The sequence below is a fragment of the Panthera onca genome, chromosome D3 (assembly GCF_046562875.1).
Source record: "Panthera onca isolate mPanOnc1 chromosome D3, mPanOnc1 haplotype 2, whole genome shotgun sequence".
Classification (NCBI taxonomy): Eukaryota; Metazoa; Chordata; class Mammalia; order Carnivora; family Felidae; genus Panthera; species Panthera onca.
The window spans coordinates 39853597-39878033 of NC_138350.1; the positions used below are offsets into that span (position 1 = coordinate 39853597).

Genomic DNA, 24437 nt, shown 5'->3' on the forward strand with positions numbered 1-24437 from the left:
CCATGTGAAAGGTATAACATTCAATATGCAGCTATTGGGGTGCCCAGGTGGCCCAGGTGGCTCAGTCTGTCAAGCGTCCAACTTCAGCTCAGGTCATGATCTCGCGGTTTGTGGGCTTGAGCCCTGCATTGGGCTCTGTGCTGACAGCTCAGAGCCTGGAGCTGCTTCGGATTCTGTGTGTGTGTCTCTCTCTCCCTGCCCCTCCCCAACTTGCACTCTGTCTTTCTCTCAAAAATAAATGGACATTAAAAAAAATTTTTTTTAATGCAGCTATTAAGGTACTTTGTTCATTTTATTATTGTAGCCTCCATAATCTACCTTATTTGTTTCCTGTGTGATTTATGAAAGACTGAAAACATATTTTAAAATATTCTGTATGTCAATATTATATCTATTAATTTCTGTTTTGGTTATTATATATTTTGACACAATCTTATTCACAGTTCAAAGGAATATGAACTATAACCTTTATTAACATATTCGACAGTGGCTTCCTTTCAGGAGTAGAACTGGGTCCATGGCCAGAGCAAATGCAGAACTAAACTTTTAACTTTATAATATTCTGTATTATCTCTGCTTCCCAACCCTGTCCATGTTGTTTCTATTTTTCAAAGATAAAGAAATAGGCAAAATATAAAATAAAGTAAAATAAAACAGTCATTTGTATGTTAATGCTTTATGCTTTTACCTCTACGCTGCATGATATTGGTATGATATTTCTTGCTTTATGTATTTATTCTTTGCATAGGATTGCCTGATAAATATTTGGCCATCTTACAGTTTATATCAGAAACTATAGGATCATCCAATGTTACAAAATTTGTTACTATAGGGGCCCCTGGGTGGCTCAGTCTGTTGAGAGTCTGACGTTGGCTCAGGTCATGATCTCGCAGTTGGTGAGTTCGAGCCCCACATCAGGCTTGCTGCTCTCAGCACTTACTTGGTTCGGATCTTCTGTCCTCCTCTCTTTCTGTCCATCCCCTGCTCATATTCTCTCTCTCAAAAATAAATAAAACATTAAAAACAAATTTTTAAAAAAAGGAGAAAATTTGTTACTATAACATTATATTGTTAAACAAGGAGGCCGTCGGATTGAAGTGGCTCTTAAGCCCTGTGGCCTGCACAAGCAAACCAAAACCTAATCCTGGAAATACTTCAAGGTACAAAATTGAAACCTAAGGACAGCCAATCACAGTCAAGTAGGCTTTCCGATATAACCAATCAATGATTTCCTTTCTTTGCCTTTGCACTCTATGTAATTCTTTCCCTGAGCTTCCTGATGGAGCGTCCCTAAATACTTCTTGTTTGGCACTGACAGATTTGAATTGATTTTTCCTCAAATGAACTCTTAAATTTTTTTATATACTTCAAGTCATCTTTTAACAATATCAATAAGTCCAGTAAGTCTTTTATATTTATTTTTGAGAGAGACAGAGACAAAGAGACAGTGTAAGTGGGGGAAGGGGCAGAGAGAGAGACAGAGACAGAATCTGAAGCAGGATCGAGACTCAGAGCTGTCAGCACAGAGAGCGACCTGGGACTCAAATCCACAAACTGCGAGATCATGACCTGAGCTGAAGTGGGACATTTAATAGACTGAGCCTCCCAGATGCCCCTAATGTTTATTTATTTCTGAGAGAGTGAGCCAGGGAGGGGCAGAGAGAGAGGGAGACAGAGGAACTGAAGCAGGCTCAGCACTGACAGCAGAGAGCCCAATGCAGGGTCTGAATCCACGAACTGTGAGATCATGACCTGTGCCCAAGTCAAATGCTTAACTGACTGGGCCACCCAGGCACCCCTATTCTTTATTTTTTTTAAAGAACGACCCCTATAGTTCTAAAAGAACCTTTTTTTTTTTTTTTTTTTTTTTTTTTTTTAGTAGGCTCCACACCCAATGTGGGGCTTGAACTCACAATATTCAGGTCAGTGGTTGCATGCTGTACCCACGGAGCCAGCAAGGCACTCCTCCAATACATCTTTTTTTTTTTTTTTTTCCCAATACATCTTTTAAAAAGCAGTATATGCTAGAGGGCATTCAATACAATTCAGAAAACTAGGAAAAGAAAGACACTGTCTTAATCATGTTACCTTTACTCTTTTCTGTCACTTAATTTTAGGGTGTCCCTATTAATACCATAGAGTTGGAGATGGATGCTGTCTTCTGATTCAGTCTGGGAATCTTTATCTTTTCATAGGAAGTTTAACCTATTTATACTCATTGGTATAACTAATATGGCGATCTTTCTGGTTATTTTCAGGCGATTCAAACAAATCTGCATTTCTGTAAATGACAAAGCCGAAAGAGATATGGAGCCCTCCTTAACTCTCCAACTCTATTCAAGATAAAAGGTATAGACTTTTGCATTTCTTAAACAATGGGTTCCCTTACCTTTACTGCTCTAATAATCCAGGGGGTTGTTACTTAAATATTTTTATATCATATGTCTTTTCCTTCAATAGCTCCATGAATACAGGTACAAAAATTCTTCATAAAATATTAGCAAAGAGAATTCAACACTTAAGAAAAGGATAATATATCATCACAAAGATATGCAAGAGTGGCCTAATAGTCAAAAAATGAATCAGTGCAACTCACTGTATTAACAACAATGCAAAGAGGAAAAATACTGTATGAACATTTCAAAAAATGCAAAAAAGGGCGCATGTTTGATCTTGTATTACAGTCCCACTAACACCTGAAGCTGTTTTTGTTTGTTTTTAGTCTATTTTCTCTCTGTTGTTCAGTTGGGTAATGTCTTTTTTTTTTTTTTAATGTTTATTTTTGAGAGAGAGAGAGAGCACAAGCAGGGGAGGGGCAGAGACAGAGGGGGACAAGAGGATCCAAAGCTGGCTCCACACTGACAGCAGATGAAGGGCTCAAACTTGTGAACTGTGAGATCATGATCTGAGCTAAAGTCAGCCACTTAACCATCTGAGCCACCCAGGCACCCCCAGTTGGGTGATTTCTTTTGTTCTATCTTCAAGTTCACTGAGTGTTCAGCTCATTCCATCCTGCTATTGAGCCCTTCTGTGAGTTTTTTTTTCATTTTGGTTATTGTATATTTCAGCATTCCCCAGCTAAAATAACAATACAGGAAGGAAAAGATTGTAACCCGCAAGGACTAAAGGTATAGGATGGGAGCCAGACAACAGATATCCAGGAATGCTCACAATGGGGGAAACTTATAAAGGAGTTTTCACTACCTTAGCAAAAAAGCTGGGTCCGCTGCCAGTTTTTGGCACAGCAAGATGTCAAGGAGAAGTAAGATGATTCTGTCTATAGAAACTGAGAGGATCAGGACTCATAGGCACCAGGTAAGGTCCTATAGAATACGGGTATCATACGCAGAGCCGGGGAAATGTACACCTTTTATCTTGGGAAGTGATCCCAGTGGTGGGAGGCACTGAAAAGAGTGAAATAGGGTGACAACTGCATTTTCACTGTTCTGGGAAATTGGAGTTTAATCTTGCTGGAACGTCTTTGAGGAGCCATATATAATTCACCTCAGAATTGTTCACTGGAAGGATAGAAGAAGAGAATATTCATCAATAAGCTCCCCACCCCAACGTCCAAGGTTGTCCTGTGGTATGCTACGTCTCTGTACTTCCAACTTGCATGGGTTTCCCAATGGCCAGGCAGCAACTCGCTGGTGGCTGCAGATATTGAAGCACTTACGAGCAAAAATCATGATGTATTCATAATCCTGAAGATCCCTCTGGCCTTAAAATTCCATGACCCCAGCTGTGTCTTCCCACTGACCATCCAACCACACCAAATGGTAACCCAGGTCAAATGTTTGCACTTTAAAACAGTTTCCTTAGGAAATTTAAAACACGGAACTTACAATGATTCCTTTTCCAATGTATTTTTACCAAAAGAATAATCTCTGGGAAGAAAATCTAATGGTGTTACTTTTCTATTTCATGTAGTCAAAAATACCTAGAGTTTGAAGTACTAGAAAATAAGTTATGAGTCTGAATATAGACTCTTACCAGACTGGGTAACAGCAAAGACAATTTAAGCAAAAACACAAATAAATGAAACATATGGTAAGGACCCTTTTAATGCAATTTCCCCAAAACTTTTTATGTTGAATACTTTTAAACTTACAGAAAAGTTAGAAGAATATTTCTGGGTGTGTGTGTGTGTGTGTGTGTGTGTGTGTGTGTGTGTTTAAGGAATTTCTACACCCAGTGTGGAGCTCAAACTTAATGCCATCAGTCAAGATCAAGAATCTGAGTGCTCTACGGCCTGTGCCAGCCAGGCGCCCGTCCAAAACCTGCAGGGATAGCTCAAAGATCTCCCTGGTACCCATTCCCTTGATTCACGAATGCCTAACATTTGGCCACTTCTGCTTCCTCTCTCTTTCTCTTTCTCCGTCTGTCTCTCTGGATCATTTCTCTGAATCATTTGAAAGTAACTCGCAGACATCACTGCACTATATTCCTAACCACTTAATCCCTAACTCCTAAGAAAAAGGACCTTTTTCTGCATATACCATGATCATATACAAGAAGTTTAACATTGGTATAATATTATCTAATAATCATTTATGATGAAAATATTCAAAATAACAGCAGTAGAGGAGGAGAAAATATCTTCTTCTACCCATCTTAGGTTCCCCAGCTGGGACCTAGTAAATTAGACTGGCCAAAGACAGATTAACAAAAGAAGAACAAAGAGAAATTTGTTAACATGTATGCTGCTCGTGTCTGCATGGGAGCACCTACCATGAGTAGTCCAGAAGGGTGATTAAAACTCAGGCTCATGTACCATCTTAGGCTAAAAAAAGGAAAAGTGGCTTTGGCTTTTGGGCAGGGAATGCAAGTTGTAAGAAGGTTACCTTAAACTATGGTAAACTAGGGTTGTTTAGTAAGGTTTGTGATGCAGATTTAGGTCAGCACTTTCTCCTTGGATAAGAATTGGAAGAGACTTCCTCTTCCTGCTATGGGAAGGGAGAGGCATCTTTACAAATGGAAATTTCCATTTCTTTTACAGAAGGAAAACTTGTGCCTCATTTTTCAAGCTTTTCCTGCCTCTGCTATTAGCTCAAAGGATCCACCCCAACATATGCCAACAGAGGCATATATTGGGGTGACAGAGTCACAGCCAAAAATCCTATTTCCCCAATTGTTCCAAAAACACTCTTTATAGATTTTTTTTTTCCTCTTTTTAATCCATGACCCAATCTAACATCATGTACTATTTTAATGGTCATGTAGCTTTTGTTTCCCTTAATCTTAGTGTACTGCCTTTTCCCCTCCTTTTTTTTTAGGTTTATTTATTTTGAGAGAGAGCCTACATGGTACACACACAAGTGGGGGAGGGGCAGAAAGTGAGAGGGAGAGAGAGAATCCAAAGTATGGTACAACATGTAAAGAGTTCAGGCCTATTGTTTTATATGATGCATCAGAATTAAACTAAGATTAATCGCTTCAACTGAAGTGTTGGGTGTTCAGCATCTTTTAGTGGACTCCTATGTTTTTTTGACTTGTTCCCATTCACCTTTATTTGTTTTTTAAGTTTATTTATTTATGTTGACAGAGAGCACACAAGCATGAGCAGGGAAGGGGTGGGGGGGGGGGGAGGTGGGGAAGAATCCCAAGCAGGCTCCTCATTGTCAGCTCCGAGCCCATAGCTGGAAGTAGGGCTTGATCCCACTAACCAGGAGATGGTGACCTGAGCCGAAATCAAGAGTTGGTCACTTAACCAACTGAGCCACCTGGCGACCCTACACGCACTAAAGTGTTTAAAAAACACTTTCTTAATTGCTGCTCCAATAAGATGACAGTGATCCAGGCCCACCTTTTGCTTTTCCTACTCCAAACCTGAAGTCAACCAGGGAATCCATCCCTTTCAGAGGGAACAGATTTTGGATTACTGTGTTTTAATGTATGGCATTTGTATGCTGCAAAAAAAAAAAAAAAAAAAAAAAAAAGTAGTTCTGGATAGGCTGGAGAACTGTGATGATTTATCTCATGATCTACTTTCTCCAGCAGGTATCAATTACATTATAGTTGCTAATTATGGAAATAATCTCTAACAATTGGTTTTAAAAAAGATTAGCGTCAGCCCTGTTAAATTAATTAAACAAGGAGGCCATTAGACTGAGGTGGCTTTAATGCCTTAGTGGCCTACTTAAGCAAACAAAACTAACACCTGAAATACCTAAGGTTAAGACATCAAAAACTTAAAGACAACCAATCACAAACAGCCAACTAGGCTTTAAGCTGTAGCCAATCAAATAATTTCCTTACTTTGCTTCTGTCTTTTTTTTTTTTTTTTAATTTTTTTTCAACGTTTTTTATTTATTTTTGGGACAGAGAGACACAGAGCATGAACGGGGGAGGGGCAGAGAGAGAGGGAGACACAGAATCGGAAACAGGCTCCAGGCTCCGAGCCATCAGCCCAGAGCCTGACGCGGGGCTCGAACTCACGGACCGCGAGATCGTGACCTGGCTGAAGTCGGACGCTTAACCGACTGTGCCACCCAGGCGCCCCGCTTCTGTCTTTATAAAAGTCTTGTCCCAGCTCCTGTGGGTGAAAAACTCCTAAGAACTCCCAGTTTGGCACTGTCCGATTCAAATCCGTTTTTGCTCAAATAAACTTAAAATTTTTAGTATGCTTCAGTTTATCTCTTAACAGCCTTAACGTCGCCTGTGTAACTTTGACAAAATACTTGCTCACGGGTTTGATATAGATTATTCAAAGTTATGAGATTCAGAGGACATGTTTAAAAAACAGTTTGTATTCTGGGGTGCTTGAGTGGCTCAGTTGGTTAAGTGTCCAACTTTGGTGCAGGCCATGATCTCAAGATTTGTGAGTTCAAGTCCCGCATTGGACTCTGCTGTCAGCACACAGCCTGCTTTGGATCCTCTATCTCCCTCTTTCTGCCTTCTTCCCTTTCCCTCTCAAAAATGAATAAGCGTTAAAAAAACCTTTTTTTTAACGCTTATTCATTTTTGAGAGACGGAGACAGAGCATGAGTGGGGTAGGGGCTGAGAGCGAGGGAGACACAGAATCTGAGGTAGGCTACAGGCTCTGAGCTGTCAGCACAGAACCCGATGTGGGGCTGGAACTCATGGACTGTGAGATCATGACCTGAGCTGAAGTCGGAGGCTTAACTGAGCCACCCAAGTGCCCCTCAAAAATAAATAAACATTTAAAAAATTTTTTTTAAATAATTTGTATTCCAAATGAATGATCTTATTTTATGATCTTGAAATTTTCTTCTAAGTCAATGTTACATGATTTTGCAGTGAATGGCAGTGACCCCTACTGGGATTGGTCATGTAATCATTCACTTAATTGAATGATTCATTGACTATGACACTTAGGACAATTATTTCTGCTACATTATGATATTGTCTGTGTAATGCAGTGACTGAGCTGTACCTAATGCATGAGAAATCCCTGAGTGCTGAGTCATGAGAGCAACTGAACTGTACAAACTCTTGCTTGTACATGATTTTAGTAGTCTGAATATTTAAGGAGTTAACAATAATGTTTCAGACATTTGCCCATTTACCCAGTTTATTTTTGTCTTTCTTGGGGAAGGGGGATGGGAAGCTATTGATATCTTAATGCATGGAGGGATTAGGAGAACACTCTACTTTAATGACACCATTGCTGGATACACATATGGCCTCTTTTCAGTCTGAAAACTTTTTAAGCTTTTTAGAAGATTTGTCTCTGTTAAAGATACTGATGAATCTAAAATCCCCCTCTTTTAAAATCCACTTACACTCGAAAAGGGTATGTTTTTGTTTGTTTTACGTAAAATAAACAAAATTTATGATGTTAACCACTTTTAGTTGTGCAGTTCGGTGGCATTAAGGGCATTCACACTGTGGTGCAAAGAAGAAGGTGTGGCTTTAAGTGGTGGTCTTTGCTTGTTCGGATTCTGTCAGTCACAGGGGGAAGACTGCTTGAACATGCTTTATTATGGTTTACATACAGCAAAGACAGGAGTCCAGGTACATAGCATCCCATCCTAATTGGTAGGTACTACTTTAGTGTGAACAAATACTACGTATAAAATAAGGAAACTTTATTTTTATTTATTTATTTATTTATTTATTTATTTATTTTATTTTTTAAATTTTTTTTTAACGCTTATTTATTTTTGAGACAGAGAGAGACAGAGCATGAACGGGGGAGGGTCAGAGAGAGAGAGACACAGAATCGGAAGCAGGCTCCAGGCTCTGAGGTGTCAGCACAGAGCCCGATGTGGGGCTCAAACTCACGAACTGTGAGATCATGACCTGAGCTGCAGTCAGACACTTAACCAGCTGAGCTACCTAGGCACCCCAACTTTTGTACTTAATTATATGTCAAGCACTGTTTCGACCAAGAAGCACTTCATTTCTATTAAGTTACTTAATCATCATAACAACCCTATGAAGTAGACACTTGTGTATCAGAGAAGCTGTGTGGTGTTAAGAACATTGCTACTGGAACCAGAATTCATAACCTGGGCTTCAATTCTGGTCTGCTATTTACTTGCTATGTGGTCCTGGGAGAGTTCCTTCACCTCTCTGTGCCTTAGTTTCATTTTTAGAAAAATGGGGACTGTGCCAATCATAGTACCTACCTTACAGGATTGTTGGGAAGATTAAATAAATCGCTATTTATAAAACACTTGAAAACGTGAACCGGATCTGTCTGATTTCAAAGCTCTTAACCACTCCACTATGCACTATGCTGTTCTACTCGCTCAGTGCACAAATATTTACTGAAAGCAATGCTAGGCACCATGCTAGGTGCTAGGAAAGCCCCAAATCTTTCCCATCCTAAAACTTACAATAGGAAAACTTGTTCAGCCTCAACATACTCAAAAAATAAAAACAAAAACTGTTCACTGCTAAAAGCCAGTATCGACATGAGTTTACTGAGGTAATATTCTCATGTACAATAAAGGAATATGAACTTAGCACAGTTATTTTAGCAAAAAATCCAGACAATGGTATTTAAAGTCATAAAAATATTTGCATCATTTATTCCATGAACCTCAAAGCAAAAATCCAAAATGTAAAACCATATTTACAGAGGTGTTTGTTATAGTATCATTTATTAAAGGAAAAGAAGAAAAACCCAGAGAGTTTATCAACAGGGAAATTTAAAAAAAAATTTTGTTTTTACGATTATTTATTTTTGAGAGACAGAGCACTAGTGGGGGAGGGGCAGAGAGAGAGAGAGGGCGAGACACAGAATCCAAAGCAGGGTCCAGGCTCTGAGCTGTCAGCACAGAGCCCAGTGCGGGGCTTGAACTCACAAACCATGAGATCACAACCTGAGCCAAAGTCAGATGCCTAACCAATTGAGCCACCCAGGCGCCCCCAACAGGGAAATTTTAAATAAATTATAATGCAGCCACTTATAGCGGTGTCATGCAGTATAAGAAAATTAAACAGAATAATTGTGGCAGGCAGAAAAGTGATTCCCCAAAGACATCCATATCCTATCCCCAGAATCTCTGACTATGATAGGTTACACATGACAAGAGGGAATGAAGGTGGCTAATCAGATGACTTTAAAATTGGGAGATTGTTTTGGATTATCCAGATGAACCTAATGGAATCACGTGAGTTCTTAAAAATGGAAGAGGGGGGCAGAAGGGTCAGTGTCAGAGATATGTTGTGAGAAATATTTGATCCGTGTAGCTGGCTTTGAAAATGGAAAAAGGGGCCATCAACCAAGGAATGTGCCCAAGGAATGTGGGCAGCCTCTAGAAGCTAGAAAAGGCAAGGAATTAGATTGTCCCCTAGAGCTTCCAAAAAGGAATGTAGCCCTGCCAACCTTTTGATTTTAGCCCAGTGAGACCCATTTTGGACTTCAGACCTCCAGAACTGTAAGATAATACATTTGTGTTTTTTTAAGCTACAAAATTTGTGGCAATTTGTTACAATAGCAGTGAGAAATTAATATAAAAATCTTGGGTGAGAAGGCGTCTAAAGTTTGCTCTGTGCTCCTAGGCTGCACCCCAACTGCCTTTTCAAAGGCAGTGCCATCATCCTTGATCTAAGCCATGAGCTTTAACAGAGGCTTGGAAGAGGGGAGATGGGGGGTGGAGGTATGGCGGGCTCCTGGCCTCCAACTGAATTTTCTGATAAACCCTCCAGTTTCCTTCCTTTAAGATAACTATCCTTAATTTGACAGATCGTTTGGCTTTTCAAATTCTGGCAGGCTTCAGACAACCAAATATGCAATTTTGGATTTCCTCCTGGAAACAAAAAGGACATCTGTAAGGAAAGCTATATGATTTCTTCCCCCTTTCTTTTCAGATGGCCCTCCTTCAGTTAAATCTGTCTTACCGTAGCCCCTTTCCAAAGGCTAAAGATGTATCTAACAGCTGGAATTTTTCCTACCAATGTCACAAATGCTGCAGTCCCAGTATACAAAAATCCCAGTTTAACCAATAGTTCTCCTACTGTGAGCCAGGGATGCCCAACTTCCCAGGAGAGACCAGTGGCACCCTCCAGCCTACCCCCAAACCCACCCAATTCCATATGTAAGATCTGTTGCCTGACACTCTATTCCCTAATGCCAAATTCTTTATAGATTAGGATTCAACTAAAAATGTATGTTAACATACAGGGGCGCCTGGCGGGCCCAGTTGGAAGGACATGGGACTCTTGACCTTGGGGTGTAGAAATTACTTAAATAAAAACTTAAAAAAAATAGAAATAAAAATTAAAACATATATTAATTCAAACTATCTTTAAAAAGACAAAAAGAACCTATCTTAAAGGACTTTGATAATAATAGAGGTGACATTACAAATCAGTATGAGGAAGGTGCCTTCAATAGAATATTGATTTTTAATAAATAGCATTTCTAATAAATCCTGCTAAAACAACTGATTAGCCACATGGAAATTTTAAAAAACAAAAGTAAGGCCTTACCTCATAAGCATATGCAAAAAGTGAATTCCAGGTGAACTAAAAACCTAAATGTAAAAAGAAACATTTTTATTTATTTATATATTTTAAGATTTTGTTTTTGGGGCGCCTGGGTGGCTCAGTTGGTTAAGCGTCCGACTTTGGCTCGGGTCATGATCTCATGGTTCGTGGGTTTGAGCCCTGTGCTGGGCTCTGTGCTGATAGCTCAGAGCCTGGACCCTACTTTGGATTCTGTGTCTCCCTTTCTCTCTCTGCTCCTCTCCAACTCACACTGTCTCTCTCTCTCTCAAAAATAACATTAAAAAGAAACATTAAAAAGAAAAAAAAAAGATTTTATTTTTAAATGATCTCTAGACCCAATGTGGGGCTGGAACTCACAACACCAAGATCAAGAGTCACATGCTGTACCACTGAGCCAACCAGGCATCACAAAAAGAAAAACTGAAAAATTTTTGAATTTAAAAATAGAGAAGAATTTCTTACTTAAGATATAAAAAATCGTAAACTTTCAGAAAAGAGTGATACATTTAATTACATTAAAAATCTTCATTCCAGGGGCGCCTGGGTGGCTCAGTCGGTTAAGCATCCGACTTCAGCTCAGGTCATGATCTCGCGGTCCGTGAGTTCGAGCCCTGCATCGGGCTCTGGGCTGATGGCTCAGAGCCTGGAGCCTGCTTCGGATTCTGTGTCTCCCTCTCTCTCTGCCCCTCCCCCGTTCATGCTCTGTCTCTCTCTGTCTCAAAAATAAATAAACGTTAAAAAAATTAAAAAAATAAAGTAAAATAAAAATCTTCATTCTGTTCAACAAAAAGATATATATATATCTTTTATTATTAATTAATTAATTAATTTATTTATTAAGCAGCAGGCAAAAGTTTTTTAGAGTATTTACAGAGAGAGGACATTCAAAAGTGAATGCCCCTTATTTTTTCAAAACTTTTTAAAAGTTTATTTATTTTGAGACAGAGAGAGGGAGGGAGGGTTAGAGATGGAGAGAGAGACTCCTAAGCAGACTCTGCACTGTCAGTGTGGAGCCGGATGCAGGGCTTGAATCAACACACTGTGAGATCATGACCTGAGATGAAATCAAGAATCAGACACTTAACCAACTGAGCCACCCAGGCGCCCCTAAAAATAAATATTTTAAAAGTAAAAAAATTAAATGAGTCACACATGAGATAAGATCAATTCAATATATTTAGCTAACAAAGAATCAGTACACAGAATACATTGAGAAACAAATCTCAGAAATTAACCAGAAAAAGACAAATAATGCAACAGAAAATTGAACAAAAGCCATCAATGAAGAATTCGCAGATGGGAATGGACGGTGGCCAGCTGGGGACCCAGCTGCCCCAGTGCAATGGCTGATGAGCTAACTGAAGAACAGATTACTGACGTCAAGAAGCCTTCTCCTAATTTGACAAAGATGATCACGGCACCATCGCAACAAAGGAACTTGGAACTCGGAACAGTCAAGAGGTCACTGAGTCAGAACCCGACAGAAGCTGAATTGCAGGATGTGATCAACAAAGCGGATGTTGACAATAATGGCACCATTGACTTCCCAGAATTTTTGACTGCGATGGCTAGGAAGATGAAAGACACAGACAATAAAGAAGGAATCGTGAGGCATTCTGAGTCTGACAAGGATGGCCTGGTTACCTCAGGGTGCAGAACTACATTTTGTCATGACACACTGGGGAGAAAAACTAACAGATGAAGAAGTAGATGAAATGATCAAGAAGCACCTACTGATGGAGATGGATAAGCCGACTATGAAGAATTCATACAGATGATGACCGCAGAATGAAGACCTACTTTGAACTTTTTTCTAAGATTTCATTTTTAAGTAATCTCTATACCCAACGTGGGGCTCAAACTTATAATCCTGAGATCGAGAGTCACATGCCTTACCGACTGAGCCAGCGAGGCACCCCCTACTTTCCATTTTTCCCCCTTTCTAGAAGAATCAAATAGAATCTTTTACTTACATCTTGCAAAAAAAAAAAAAAAAAATTTACTCATTCTATTTCTATATACCAAACTGCACGTCAAAAGTACCTTCTGTTCCACACACAAAACCTGCATATATTGGTTGGTGGTTTTGTTCCCTAGAGATTGAGCTACACGTCAGTTTCACAGTATAAATACTTGTACTACCTTAATGAGAAGGAAGCACTTAGTGGACTCCTTGCAGTTCCATTGGCCAAGGACTGACACACTGTTCGGGCTGCCCAGTTTTTCATGCATGTAGCTTGACAATTGAGCCCAGTCAGGCATTTGTGTTAAAAAATGAAAAAACAAATTCAAGGCCTATTTAAATGGGATCTAGTTCAATTTGTTACTATAAATTGTCATAGCTGGGGGCACCTGGGTGGCTCAGTTGATTAAGCGTCCGACTCTTGGGGTTGGCTCAGTTTATGATCTCATGGTTCGTGAGTTCTAGCCCTGTGTCGGGTTCTGTGCTGACAGCGTGGAGCCTGCTTGGGATTCTCTCTCTCCCTCTCTCTCTGCCCCTCCCCTGCTTTCTCTCTCTCTCTCTCAAAATAAATAAACATTTAAAAAAATTATAAATTGTCATAGCTCGTTACCTGCAAAAAACCCACTTATTTATAAATAGTTTCCTTCAGGACGTTGTGCAGAAAAATGGGTGCAGGATAAACTGTGTAGAGTAGGATGGTTCTCTGGCCCTTCTGTGTGCCCTGACTCATGGTGACAGTGACACACCCTGGTGGCATGCTGTATGTGTCGGGTTTAGCATTGTCTGAATTATACTAGAGTGAAATGGGTGTCAGGTTATCACCGTTCACAAAAATTTTTAAAAAGAAACCTTTACCAAAGGAGCATCTTCTGACCCTTTATTTTTTTTAATCCTTTCTTTCTTTCCTTTTTTTTTTTCCTGGTCGGGGGGGCAAGTGAGTGAGGGGCAGAGAGAGAGAATCCCATGCAGGCTCTGCACTGCCAGCATGGAGGTGTGGATCTCAAAGTGGGGCATGAAGTCACTCGAAGTGGGGCTCGATCTCACTCAGTGCAGGGTGTGAACTCACGATGAACTCTGAAATCATGACCTGAGGGAAAGGCAGATGCTTAACAGACTGACCCACCCAGGTGCCCCTGACTCTGTTTTTTAAAACCTTCTGAACCATGACTGGGAGCCAGCAGAGAAGGCTGGGGGTTGTGGACATCAGCACAACCATCAACATTGCTGTTTAAGAAATTACAATTTACATCCATTCCAAATTGCAAATTCTAGTCTCCCCCTCCGATCCCCCTGCAATAAAAGGACTATTAACTTAAAACAAACAAAAGAATTCACAGATGAGGAAACCCACATGCCTGATAAACATGAAAAGATTCTCACCCTCATGATAATCAGAGAAATGCAAATTTGAAACACAAAATCCCTGGGCACCTGGATGGCTCCGTTGGTTAAGCCTCCAACTTCGGCTCAGGTCATGATCTCACAGTTCGTGAGTTCGAGCCCCATGTAGGGCTCTGTGCTGATAACCTGGAGCCTGCTTCAGATTCTGTGTCTCCCTCTCTCTGCCATTCCCCACCCCTCCACCCCCCGCCACTCACAATCTGTCTCTCTCTCAAAAATAAATAAACATTTGAGAAGATAATAAAAATTAAAAAATCCACAAGATCCTAGTTTATGCTCATGAATTAGCAAAAGTTTTGGTTCTGACAATACCAAGTGTTGGTGAGGGTATGGAGCCGCTAGAACTCTCATCGACCCTCGATGGGGGTCCAGCTTTTTTAAGACCAGAGTTTGGTAGGAGGGGGCTGGGTTGAGGATGGGCATCGCCTATGGCAGGAACAGTGATTCTTAACTTAGCTCAGGCTGGTTTCCCTCAGCAGAGTGACATGAATGATGGCAGAAACTGAGGTTTTGTGCTTCCATTTTAAAGTCAAATGGTAGGAAATAGTACCAAGAACAGTAATGAGACCGACTGTCTATAAATGTAAAGGCAAACTCTGCTTGGCCCTGCTTCAGTCACAGGCTTTCTTTAGGTATGTTCCCCAGGACACGGGGCTACTGTTATCAGCTCAGGCAGAGTCATGTACCTGCTTCTGTGTTGTTTTTTAAAAAATGTTTATTCATTTATTTTGAGAGAGAGAGACACGTGCATGCATGTGCAGAGGAGGGCAGAGGGAGAGAAGGAATCCCAAGCAGTCTCTGCACTGTCAGCACAGAGCCCAATGCAGGATTCAATCCCACGAATCGTGAGATCATGACCTGAGTCATAATCAGGAGTAAAACACTTAACCAACTGAACCACCCAGGTACCCCTTTACCTGTTCCTTTGACCAGACAGGGCTAGGGCCTTACGTGATGTGTGACAGTTACATCCATACCATCCAGAATCAGGGAGAGGTAGGCTCCCAGAAGGAAAGGAAGGTTTGGGGCAAATTCAAACTCAAATTCAAAACACAGATGTTCATTATAGCATCAAACTAAACATTCTGTTTTGTGATCTTTCTTCCTTTACCCACAATTACTAATATCACATAAACATTTCTCAGGAAGGGATTTATTTTTAATTTTTTTTTTAAACTGAGCTTGTCAAGAAGGAAAAAGTTTTCCTCTACCCTCTTAGCTTCAGGTACTAGAGGCCTGTGAAGTAAACCAAAAAAAAAGGCAGGTTAACGGGGAAAAGACATACATTTTAATTAATATTCACATGCATGGGAGTTCACAGAAAAGCAGTGAAACTCCAAGAACTGGTTAGATTCGGGATTTATATTCCCTTTTAAGGAAGGAAAGAAGCTTTAGGCTGCAAGGGATGATAAATCATGGGAAAGTGACAAGCAAATATATGGGACAAATAATGGAAGATACTGGTTATTTTTAGTAAGGTGTGTTTATGTAAACTCCTCTCAGTGCCAGCCCCTCATCTACAGTGATAAGAGTCACTCTCTTTCTGGTGAAAGGGAGGGGAGACACCTTCACAATGGGAAATTTATGCCCTGCTTTTAAGCAAATAAGAAGAGGGCAAGAAACCTTCATGCATCTGTTGATTCTCAGCTGCCTTTAGCTAAAAATAATCCTTATGCCAAAGTGACATATTTTGGGGTGGCATATTCTGATCCCCATCAAGGTACAATTTACAGACAGGAATATTCACCGTTTCTGGTATTTAGTTCTAAGAGTTTTGACAAACAAATTCGCTGGTAACCAACACCACAACCAAGATAGAGAAAGTTTCACCACACCCCTCCCGCCACCCATGTCACTTTAGCGACATGACCCAAATCTCAAAGAATCAGCAGATCCAGCCTCATGGTCCCCCTTTATGGGCGGGATACCCTGACTGGAGCACCTCCCCACTCCTGGGGTCACCTGGGTGTGGGGACCGAAGGGCCCTCAGAATGATCACGCCCAGTGAAAAGAGAGGGGTCCTTCAAACGCAGGAATACTGTACAGAGGAAAGTTATAGCTTCCGTGACAGTCTCCAAGCAAACAGACTTTATGTAAGTAAACTCATGTGAACTTGAGCAGGGCCCTTCTAATCTCTGGGCCAGATTTTCTCACTGGCAAAAGAATGATCAGAAGTCTACACTCGCTTTAAGGGGTATGTCTCTAACATGCATAAATCCTTAAATCTGACAGCCTTTGTGAACTCAGCCTCAGCGAAGCCTCCATGCCTGTGTCTTCTTCCCAAAATGCCCACCGCTCCTTCACTGAGGAGTTATAATTAGAAGAATAAATAATTTTTATGTTAATCATTTGGGGGCCAGATACGACAAGGAGGCATCCTAAAAGGTGAATTTTATGATCAATATCTGGTGTCCAACAGCCCACTGCCGAGGACCCGTAGCTTGGGAATCACGTACCCCGCTCAGCAGGCAGGCGGAAGGAGCCCGGGGTAACATCTGAGCTGGAGGAGGCGCACCTCCCGATAGAGGCTGCCGCGCACATAGCACCCTCCCCCCAGCTTCATAGTGGCCCTGAGCCCAGCCTGCACTCCCCCCACCCCAGAAGATGCAGTGATTCAGGGGTTCTATGCCTGGCACCCAGCGTTCTGAGGTGTTGGGCAGTGAGTCTTTACCGCGTGCAGGCCGAGAGCACAGGCAGCAACAGGAAAGCCCCGTAAGAAAATTTAATTGCCACGTGTCCCTAGATTCAGAAGACACTCATCTGCAGCTCTCTCCCAGGGGAGTCGCTTCTGTACCAAACTCATCGGTTGACTTTTGAATTTTTGTTTCAGAGGCTGACCTTTTACTTTTTATTTATTTTTTAATGTTAATGTTTATTTATTTTTGAGAGAGAGAGAGAGAGAGAGCGCACCAGTGAGCAGAGGGGCAGAGAGAGAGGGAGACACAATCTGAAGCAGGCTCCAGGCTCTGAGCTGTCAGCACAGAGCCAGGAGCCAAAGTCAGACACTTAACCAACTGAGCCACACAGGTGCCCCTAATTTTTATTTTTTTAAATGTGTATTTATCTATTTTGAGAGAAAGACAGAGAGAGTATGTGTGTGAGTGGGGGAAGGGCAGAGAGAGAAGGAGAGAGTGAATCCCAAGCGGGCTCTGCACTGTCAGCACAACACAAAGCAGGGCTTAAATCCCCAAACCATGAGATCATGACCTGAGCTGGAATCAAGAGTTGGATGCTTAAGCCACTAAGCCATCCACCTGCCAGGGAGGCTGACCTTTAATAGCCTTGTCTTCACACTCTGTGGTTCTCAAGAAGCTGGTGCTAAACACGAGTAAGACAATCTCCCCAGAAGTGAGAGAGAAAGACATCTCAACACGTGGCTCTTCTGCCGTAGGCTGTAATGGAAAGTCAGGTGGCCAGGTGTAATGGCCACCTGGGAGGGAAAGATTTCCCTCTATATGGGACATCAGAAAGTATGCTCCATTAAAGGTAGAGGCTTGAGGGGCACCTGAGTGGCTCAGTTGGTTGAGCATCCACTCACTTGATTTCAGCTCAGGTCATGATCTCATGTTTGTGAGAGCAAGCCCCACGTTGGACTTGGTGCTGACAGTATGGAGCCTGTTTGGGATTCTCTCTTTTCCTCTCTCTTTGGCCCTGCCTGGCTCACATGTGCATTCTCTCTCTCTCTCTCTCTCTCTCAAAAATAAATAAATAAATGTAAAAGTAGAGACTTGATCTGTTTGTTTTGTTTAGGAGCTTGAGGTTTCCCCAGCTCCTTAAGACAGTGCCCAACATGTGGGAGAGATCTGACAAAAAACTGAACAAAACAAGTGGTATCTGACTTGACTCTTGACCAGTGAGGACTGTTCCAGGCAGGATCAGCATTTGCAAAGGCACAACACGATGAAGACCTTTGGAATTTGCTGCTTTTAAGATGTCTGATGTACTTCCCTCGTTCTTAGCCCCAAACGCAAACCTGTGCTGGGAGAAAATCCCATGTTTAAAATGTGATCTCTGGTGGTAGTTTGGACTACAGAATGAGTTCTTCAGGAAGTTAGTAAAACTGATTGTTGGAATGAATAACTATTCTGAAATACTCTCTGATTTAGACCTCAAATACTTCTTGCTTTCTGCCTGTCAGATGCATGGTAGGATTGTAATTCTTCACTCCCACTGAAGTGTAGGTGTGGCCATATGACTTACTTTGCCCTCCCAAAATGTAAAAGGGCATAATGGACACTCTAAGAGTCCCTACTCTGCTCAGTAGATGTGTAGCATAAGCAAGAAATGAGCCTTTGTGTTATAAGCCATCACACATCCTCACATTCCGTTGGTGAATCTTCACTGAAGCCCTGTGAGGAAGGTGCCGTTCCAATTTCCAAATAAGGAAAATGAGGCTTACTCATAGCCAACACGCCTCTGGACCTGTGTTCTCCACTGTGACAGCCACCAGCCACATGTAGCTTCTGAGTACTTGAAATGTGGCTGGTCCAAATTGAGATGTACTAACCAGATTCAAAATGTAAGTGTGAAATACATACCAGATTCAAAAGTGGTATGAAATAAAGAATGGGAAATATTGCATTAGTAGTTTATGTTGAGTACGTGATGAATTAATATTTTGTTATTTATTTATTTATTTTTAAGATTTTTCATTTTCAAGTAATCTCTATACCCAACTTGGGGCTCAAACTCACAACCCCAAGATCAAGAGTCACATGCTTCACCAAATGAGCCATCCAGACATCCTGATGAAATATTTTAGACACATTGGGTTAAATAAAATATGTTATTAAAATTAGCTTCACCTGTTTATTTTTACTTTTTTCCTCCAATTTTTTATTTAAATTCCAGCTAGTTAACACACATTGCAATGTTAGTTTCATTTTTATTTTTGCTTTTTAAAAATAGGATTACTTAAAAAAAATAAAACTACATAGGTAGCCTGTGTGAGCAGCTTGCACTATATTTCTTTTGGATCCCGCTTGTTCATAGGTTACAGATTGAGGAAGCAGAGACTGGAGGCCCTAAATCTAGGGCTCTACAATCCTTTTCCCTCTGGAGCTGTTTTATTTGGTGTTGGTGGTTTAGCTGACAGCTCATCTACATGTATTTATTCACGGATTCATACAACAAATATTTATTGAACAGTTACTGTATGCAAAGCATGTGGGAGAGTGTTATGATTTTGCTCTGCCCAGAACTCCCAGTCCTGCTGAGGTTAGAAGTCTTGTGCATGGAAAACTGATAAATGGCCAAGTTGGAAGGTAAACGAGATGCTAAAATAGGAATGCTGTTCAGGAAGGGAAATGTGAACTGGATTGGAGTAATAAAAATAATAATAAATAAATAAAAGCCTGTTTGAAGACCATCCTGCTCAGCTTTAAAATGCAATTTGCTCCTTGAACTTTCCTAAATAATCACAACCTAGGTAAACTAAGCAAGTCTGTATGTTAACTCATTTCTTCTGCTCCTCTGCTTGCTGATACTTTAAGAAGTCTGTCTGTGCACTTTATATATTATTTATTTTTATTATTAAAGTGTAGTTGACATACAAAGTTATATGAGTTTCAGGTGCACAACACAGAGATTCAACAATTCTATACATCACTGAATGCTCAAAGTCTGTGTACTTTATTATTTATTTATTTAAATTTGTTTTTTAAATTTATATCCAAATTAGTTAGCATATAGTGCAACAATGATTTCAGGAATAGATTCCTTAATGCCCCTTCCCCATTTAGCCCATCCCCCCTCCCACAACCCCTCCAGTAACCCTGTTTGTTCTCCATATCTAAGAGTCTCTTCTGTTTTGTCCCCCTCCCTGTCTTTATATTATTTTTGTTTCCCTTCCCTTGTGTTCATCTGTTTTGTCTTTAAAGTCCTCATATGAGTGAAGTCATATGATTTTTGTCTTTCTCTGACTGACTAATTTCATTTAGCATAATACCCTCCAGTGCCATTCACGTAGTTGCAAATGGCAAGATTTCATTCTTTTTGATTGCCGAGTAATACTCCATTGTATGTATGTATATGTGTATATATATATATATATATATATATATATATATATATATATATATATACCACATCTTCTTTATCCATTCATCCATCGATGGACATTTAGGCTCTTTGCATACTTTGGCTATTGTTGATAGTGCTGCTATAAACATGGGGGTACATGTGTCCCTTTGAAATAGCATACCTGTATCCCTTGGATAAATGCCTAGTAGTGCAATTCCTGGGCCATAGGGTAGTTCTATTTTTAATTTTTTGAGGAACTCCCATACTGTTTTCCAGAGTGGCTGCATCAGGTTGCATTCCCACCAGCAGTGCAAAAGAGATCCTCTTTCTCCGCATCCTCGGCAACATCTGTTGTTGCCTTGAGTTGTTAATGTTAGCCATTCTGACAGGTGTGAGGTGCTATCTCATTGTGGTTTTGATTTGTATTTCCCTGATGATGAATGACGTTGAGCATTTTTTTCATGTGTCGGTTGGCCATCTGGATGTCTTCTTTGGAGAAGTGTCTGTTCGTGTCTTTTGCCCATTTCTTCATTGGATTGTTTTTTGGGTGTTGAGTTTGGTAAGTTCTTTATAGATTTTGGATAGTAACCCTTTATCTGATATGTTGTTTGCAAATATCTTCTCCCATTCTGTCGGTTGCCTTTTAGTTTTGCTGATTGTTTCCTTCACTGTGCAGAAGGTTTTTATTTTGATGAGGTCCCAATAGTTCATTTTTGCTTTTGTTTCCCTTGCCTCTGAAGATGTGTTGAGGAAGAAGTTGCTACTGCTGAGATCAAAGAGGTTTTTGCCTGCTTTCTCCTCGAGGATTTTGATGGCTTCCTGTCTTATATTTAGGTCTTTCATCCATTTTGAGTTTGTTTTTGTGTATGGTGTAAGAAAGTGGTCCAGGTTCATTCTTCTGCATGTCGCTGTCCAATTTTCCCAGCACCACTTGCTGAAGAGACTGTCTATTCCATTGGATATTCTTTCCTCCTTTGTCAAAGATTAGTTGACCATATGTTTGTGGGTCCATTTCTGGCTTCTCTATTCTGTTCCATTGATCTGAGTGTCTGTCTTTGTGCCAGTACCATACTGTCTTGATGATTATAGCTTTGTAATATAGCTTGAAGTGCAGGATTATTATGCCTCCTGCTCTGGTTTTCTTTTTCAAGATTGCTTTGGATATTCGGGGTCTTTTATGGTTCCATACAAATTTTAGGATTATTTGTTCTAGCTCTGTGAAGAATGCTGGTGTTATTTTGATAGGGATTGCATTGAATATGTAGATTACTTTGGGTAGTATTGACATTTTATCAATATTTGTTCTTCCTATCCAGGAGCATGGAATCTTTTTCCATTGTGTGTGTGTGTGTGTGTGTGTGTGTGTGTGTGTGTGTGTCTTCTTCAATTTCTTTCATAAGCTTTTTATAGTTTTCAGTGTATAGATTTTTCACCTCTTTGGTTAGATTTATTCCGAGGCATTTTATGTTTTTTTGTGCAATTGTAAATGGGATCGATTCCTTGATTTCTCTTTCTGTTGCTTCATTGTTGGTGTATAGGAATGCAACCGATTTTATTTCCTGCAACTTTGCTGAATTCATGAATCAGTTCTAGCAGTTTTTTGGTGGAATGTTTGGGTTTTCCATATAGATCACGTCATCTGTGAAGAGCAAAAGTTTGACCTCCTATTGGCTGATTTGGATGCCTTTTATTTCTTTGTGTAGTCTGATTGCAGAGGCTAAGATTTCCAAAGCTATGTTGTATAACAGTGGCGAGAGTGGACATCCCTGTCTTGTTCCTGACCTTAGGGGGAAAGCTCTGTTTTTCCCCCATTGAGGATGATATTAGCATTGGGTCTTTCATATATGGCTTTTATGATCTTGAGGTATGGTCCTTCTATCCCTGCTTTCTTGAGGGTTTTTATCAAGAAAGGGTGCTGTATTTTGTCAAATGCTTTCTCTGCATCTGTTGAGAGGATCTTATGGTTCTTGTCCTTTCTTTCATTGATGTGATGAATCACATTGATTGGTTTGTGGATATTGAACCAGCCCTGCATCCCAGGTATAAATCCCACTTGGTCTTGGTGAATAATTTTTTTAATGTATTGTTGGATCCGGTTGGCTAATATCTTGTTGAGGATTTTTGCATCCATGTTCATCAGGGAAATTGGTCTATAGTTCTCCTTTTTAGTGGGGTCTCTGGTTTTGGAATCAAGGTAATGCTGGCTTCATAGAAAGAGTTTGGAAGTTTTCCTCCCATTTCTATTTTTTGGAACAGCTTCAAGAGAATAGGTATTCAATAGAGAATAGGAAGAGAACTCTTCCTTAAATGTTTAGTAGCATTCCTCTGGAAAGCCATCTGGCCCCAGACTCGTTTTTTGGAGAGATTTTTGATTACTAATGCAATTTCTTTACTGCTTATGGGTCTGTTCAACTTTTCTATTTTTTCCTGTTTCAGTTTTGATAGTGTATATGTTTCTAGGAATTTGTCCATTTCTTTCAGATTGCCCATTCTATTGGCATGTAATTGCTCATAATATTCTCTTATTATTGTTTTTATTTCTGCTGTGTTGGTTGTGATCTCTCCTCTTTCATTCTTGATTTTATTTATTTGGGTCTTTTCCTTTTTCTTTGTGATCAAACTGGCAAGGGGTTCATCAATTTTGTTAATTCTTTCAAAGAACCAGCTTTCCAAGAACCATTGATCTGTTCTACTATTTTGTTGTTGTTGTTGTTTTGATAGCATTAATTTTTGCTCTAAACTTTACTATTTCCTGTCTTCTGCTGGTTTGGGGTCTTGTTTGCTGTTCTTTCTCCAGCTCTTTAAGGCGTAAGGTTAGGTTGTGTATCTGAGATCTTTCTTCCTTCTTTAGGAAGGCCTGGATTGCTATATACTTTCCTCTTATGACTGCCTTTCCTGCATCCCAGAGGTTTTGGGTTGTGGTGTTATGATTTTCATTGGCTTCCATGAACTTTTTAATTTCCTCTTTAACTTCTTGGTTAGCTCATTCATTCTTTAGTAGGATGTTCTTTAGTTTCCAAGTATTTGTTACCTTTCCAAATTTTTTCTTGTGGTTGATTTCAAGTTTCATAGTGCTGTGGTCTGAAAATATGCACGGTATGATCTTGATCTTTTTGTACTTGTTGAGGGCTGATTTGTGTCCCAGTATGTGGTCTATTCTGGAAAACGTTCTGTGTGCACTGGAGAAGAATGTATATTCCACTGCTTTAGGATGAAATGTTCTGAATATATCTGTTAAGTCCATCTGGTCCAATGTGTCATTCAAAGCCATTGTTTCCTTGTTGATTTTTTTATTAGAAGATCTGTCTATTGCTGTGAGTGGGGTCTTGAAGTCCCCTACTATTATGGTATTACTATCAATGAGTTTCTTTATGTTTGTGATTAATTGATTTATATATTTGGGTGCATCCACATTTGGAGCATAAATGTTTACAATTGTTAGGTGTTCTTGGTGGATAGATCCCTTGATTATGGTATAATGCCCTTCTGCATCTCTTGATACAGTCTTTATTTTAAAGTCTAGATTGTCTGATGTAAGTATGGCTACTCCGGCTTTCTTTTGTTGACCATTAGCATGATAGATGGTTCTCCATCCCCTTACTTTAAATCTGAAGGTGTTTTTAGGTCTAAAGTGGGTCTCTTGTAAACAGTATATAGATGGATCTTGGTTTCTTATCCATTCTGTTACCCTGTGTCTTTTGATTGGAGCATTGAGTCCATTGATGTTTAGAGTGAGTACTGAAAGATATGAATTTATTGCCATTATGATGCTTGTAGAGTTGGAGTTTCTGGTGGTGTTCTCTGATCCTTTCTAGTCTTTGTTGCTTTTGTTTTATATATATATATATATATATAAAATATATAAATATATATATATAAAATATATAAATATATAAATATATATATAAAATATATATAAATATATAAATATATTATATATAACATATATAATATATTTATATATATATAATATATTTTATATACATATATATATTATATATATATAAATATATTATATATATATATATATATTTTTTTTTTTTTTTTTTCCCATCTTTTCTCCCCTCAGAGAGTCCCTCTTAAAATTTTAAAATTTCTTGCAGGGCTGGTTTAGTGGTCACAAACTCCT

General features: G+C 39.8%; 1 long non-coding RNA gene and 1 pseudogene across 2 annotated transcripts in view; both read left to right on the forward strand.

Annotated features, from left to right (window-relative positions):
- Positions 1-24437, forward strand: part of LOC132665803 (uncharacterized) — a 134365-nt gene that overhangs the window by 46316 nt on the left and 63612 nt on the right. For both annotated transcript variants that reach the window (XR_009604290.3, XR_009604289.3), the window contains exon 5: positions 2259-2349. This is a non-coding gene — a long non-coding RNA (uncharacterized LOC132665803). The remainder of the gene's footprint in view (positions 1-2258; positions 2350-24437) is intronic.
- On the forward strand, positions 11898-12857 carry LOC132665802 (uncharacterized; annotated as a pseudogene).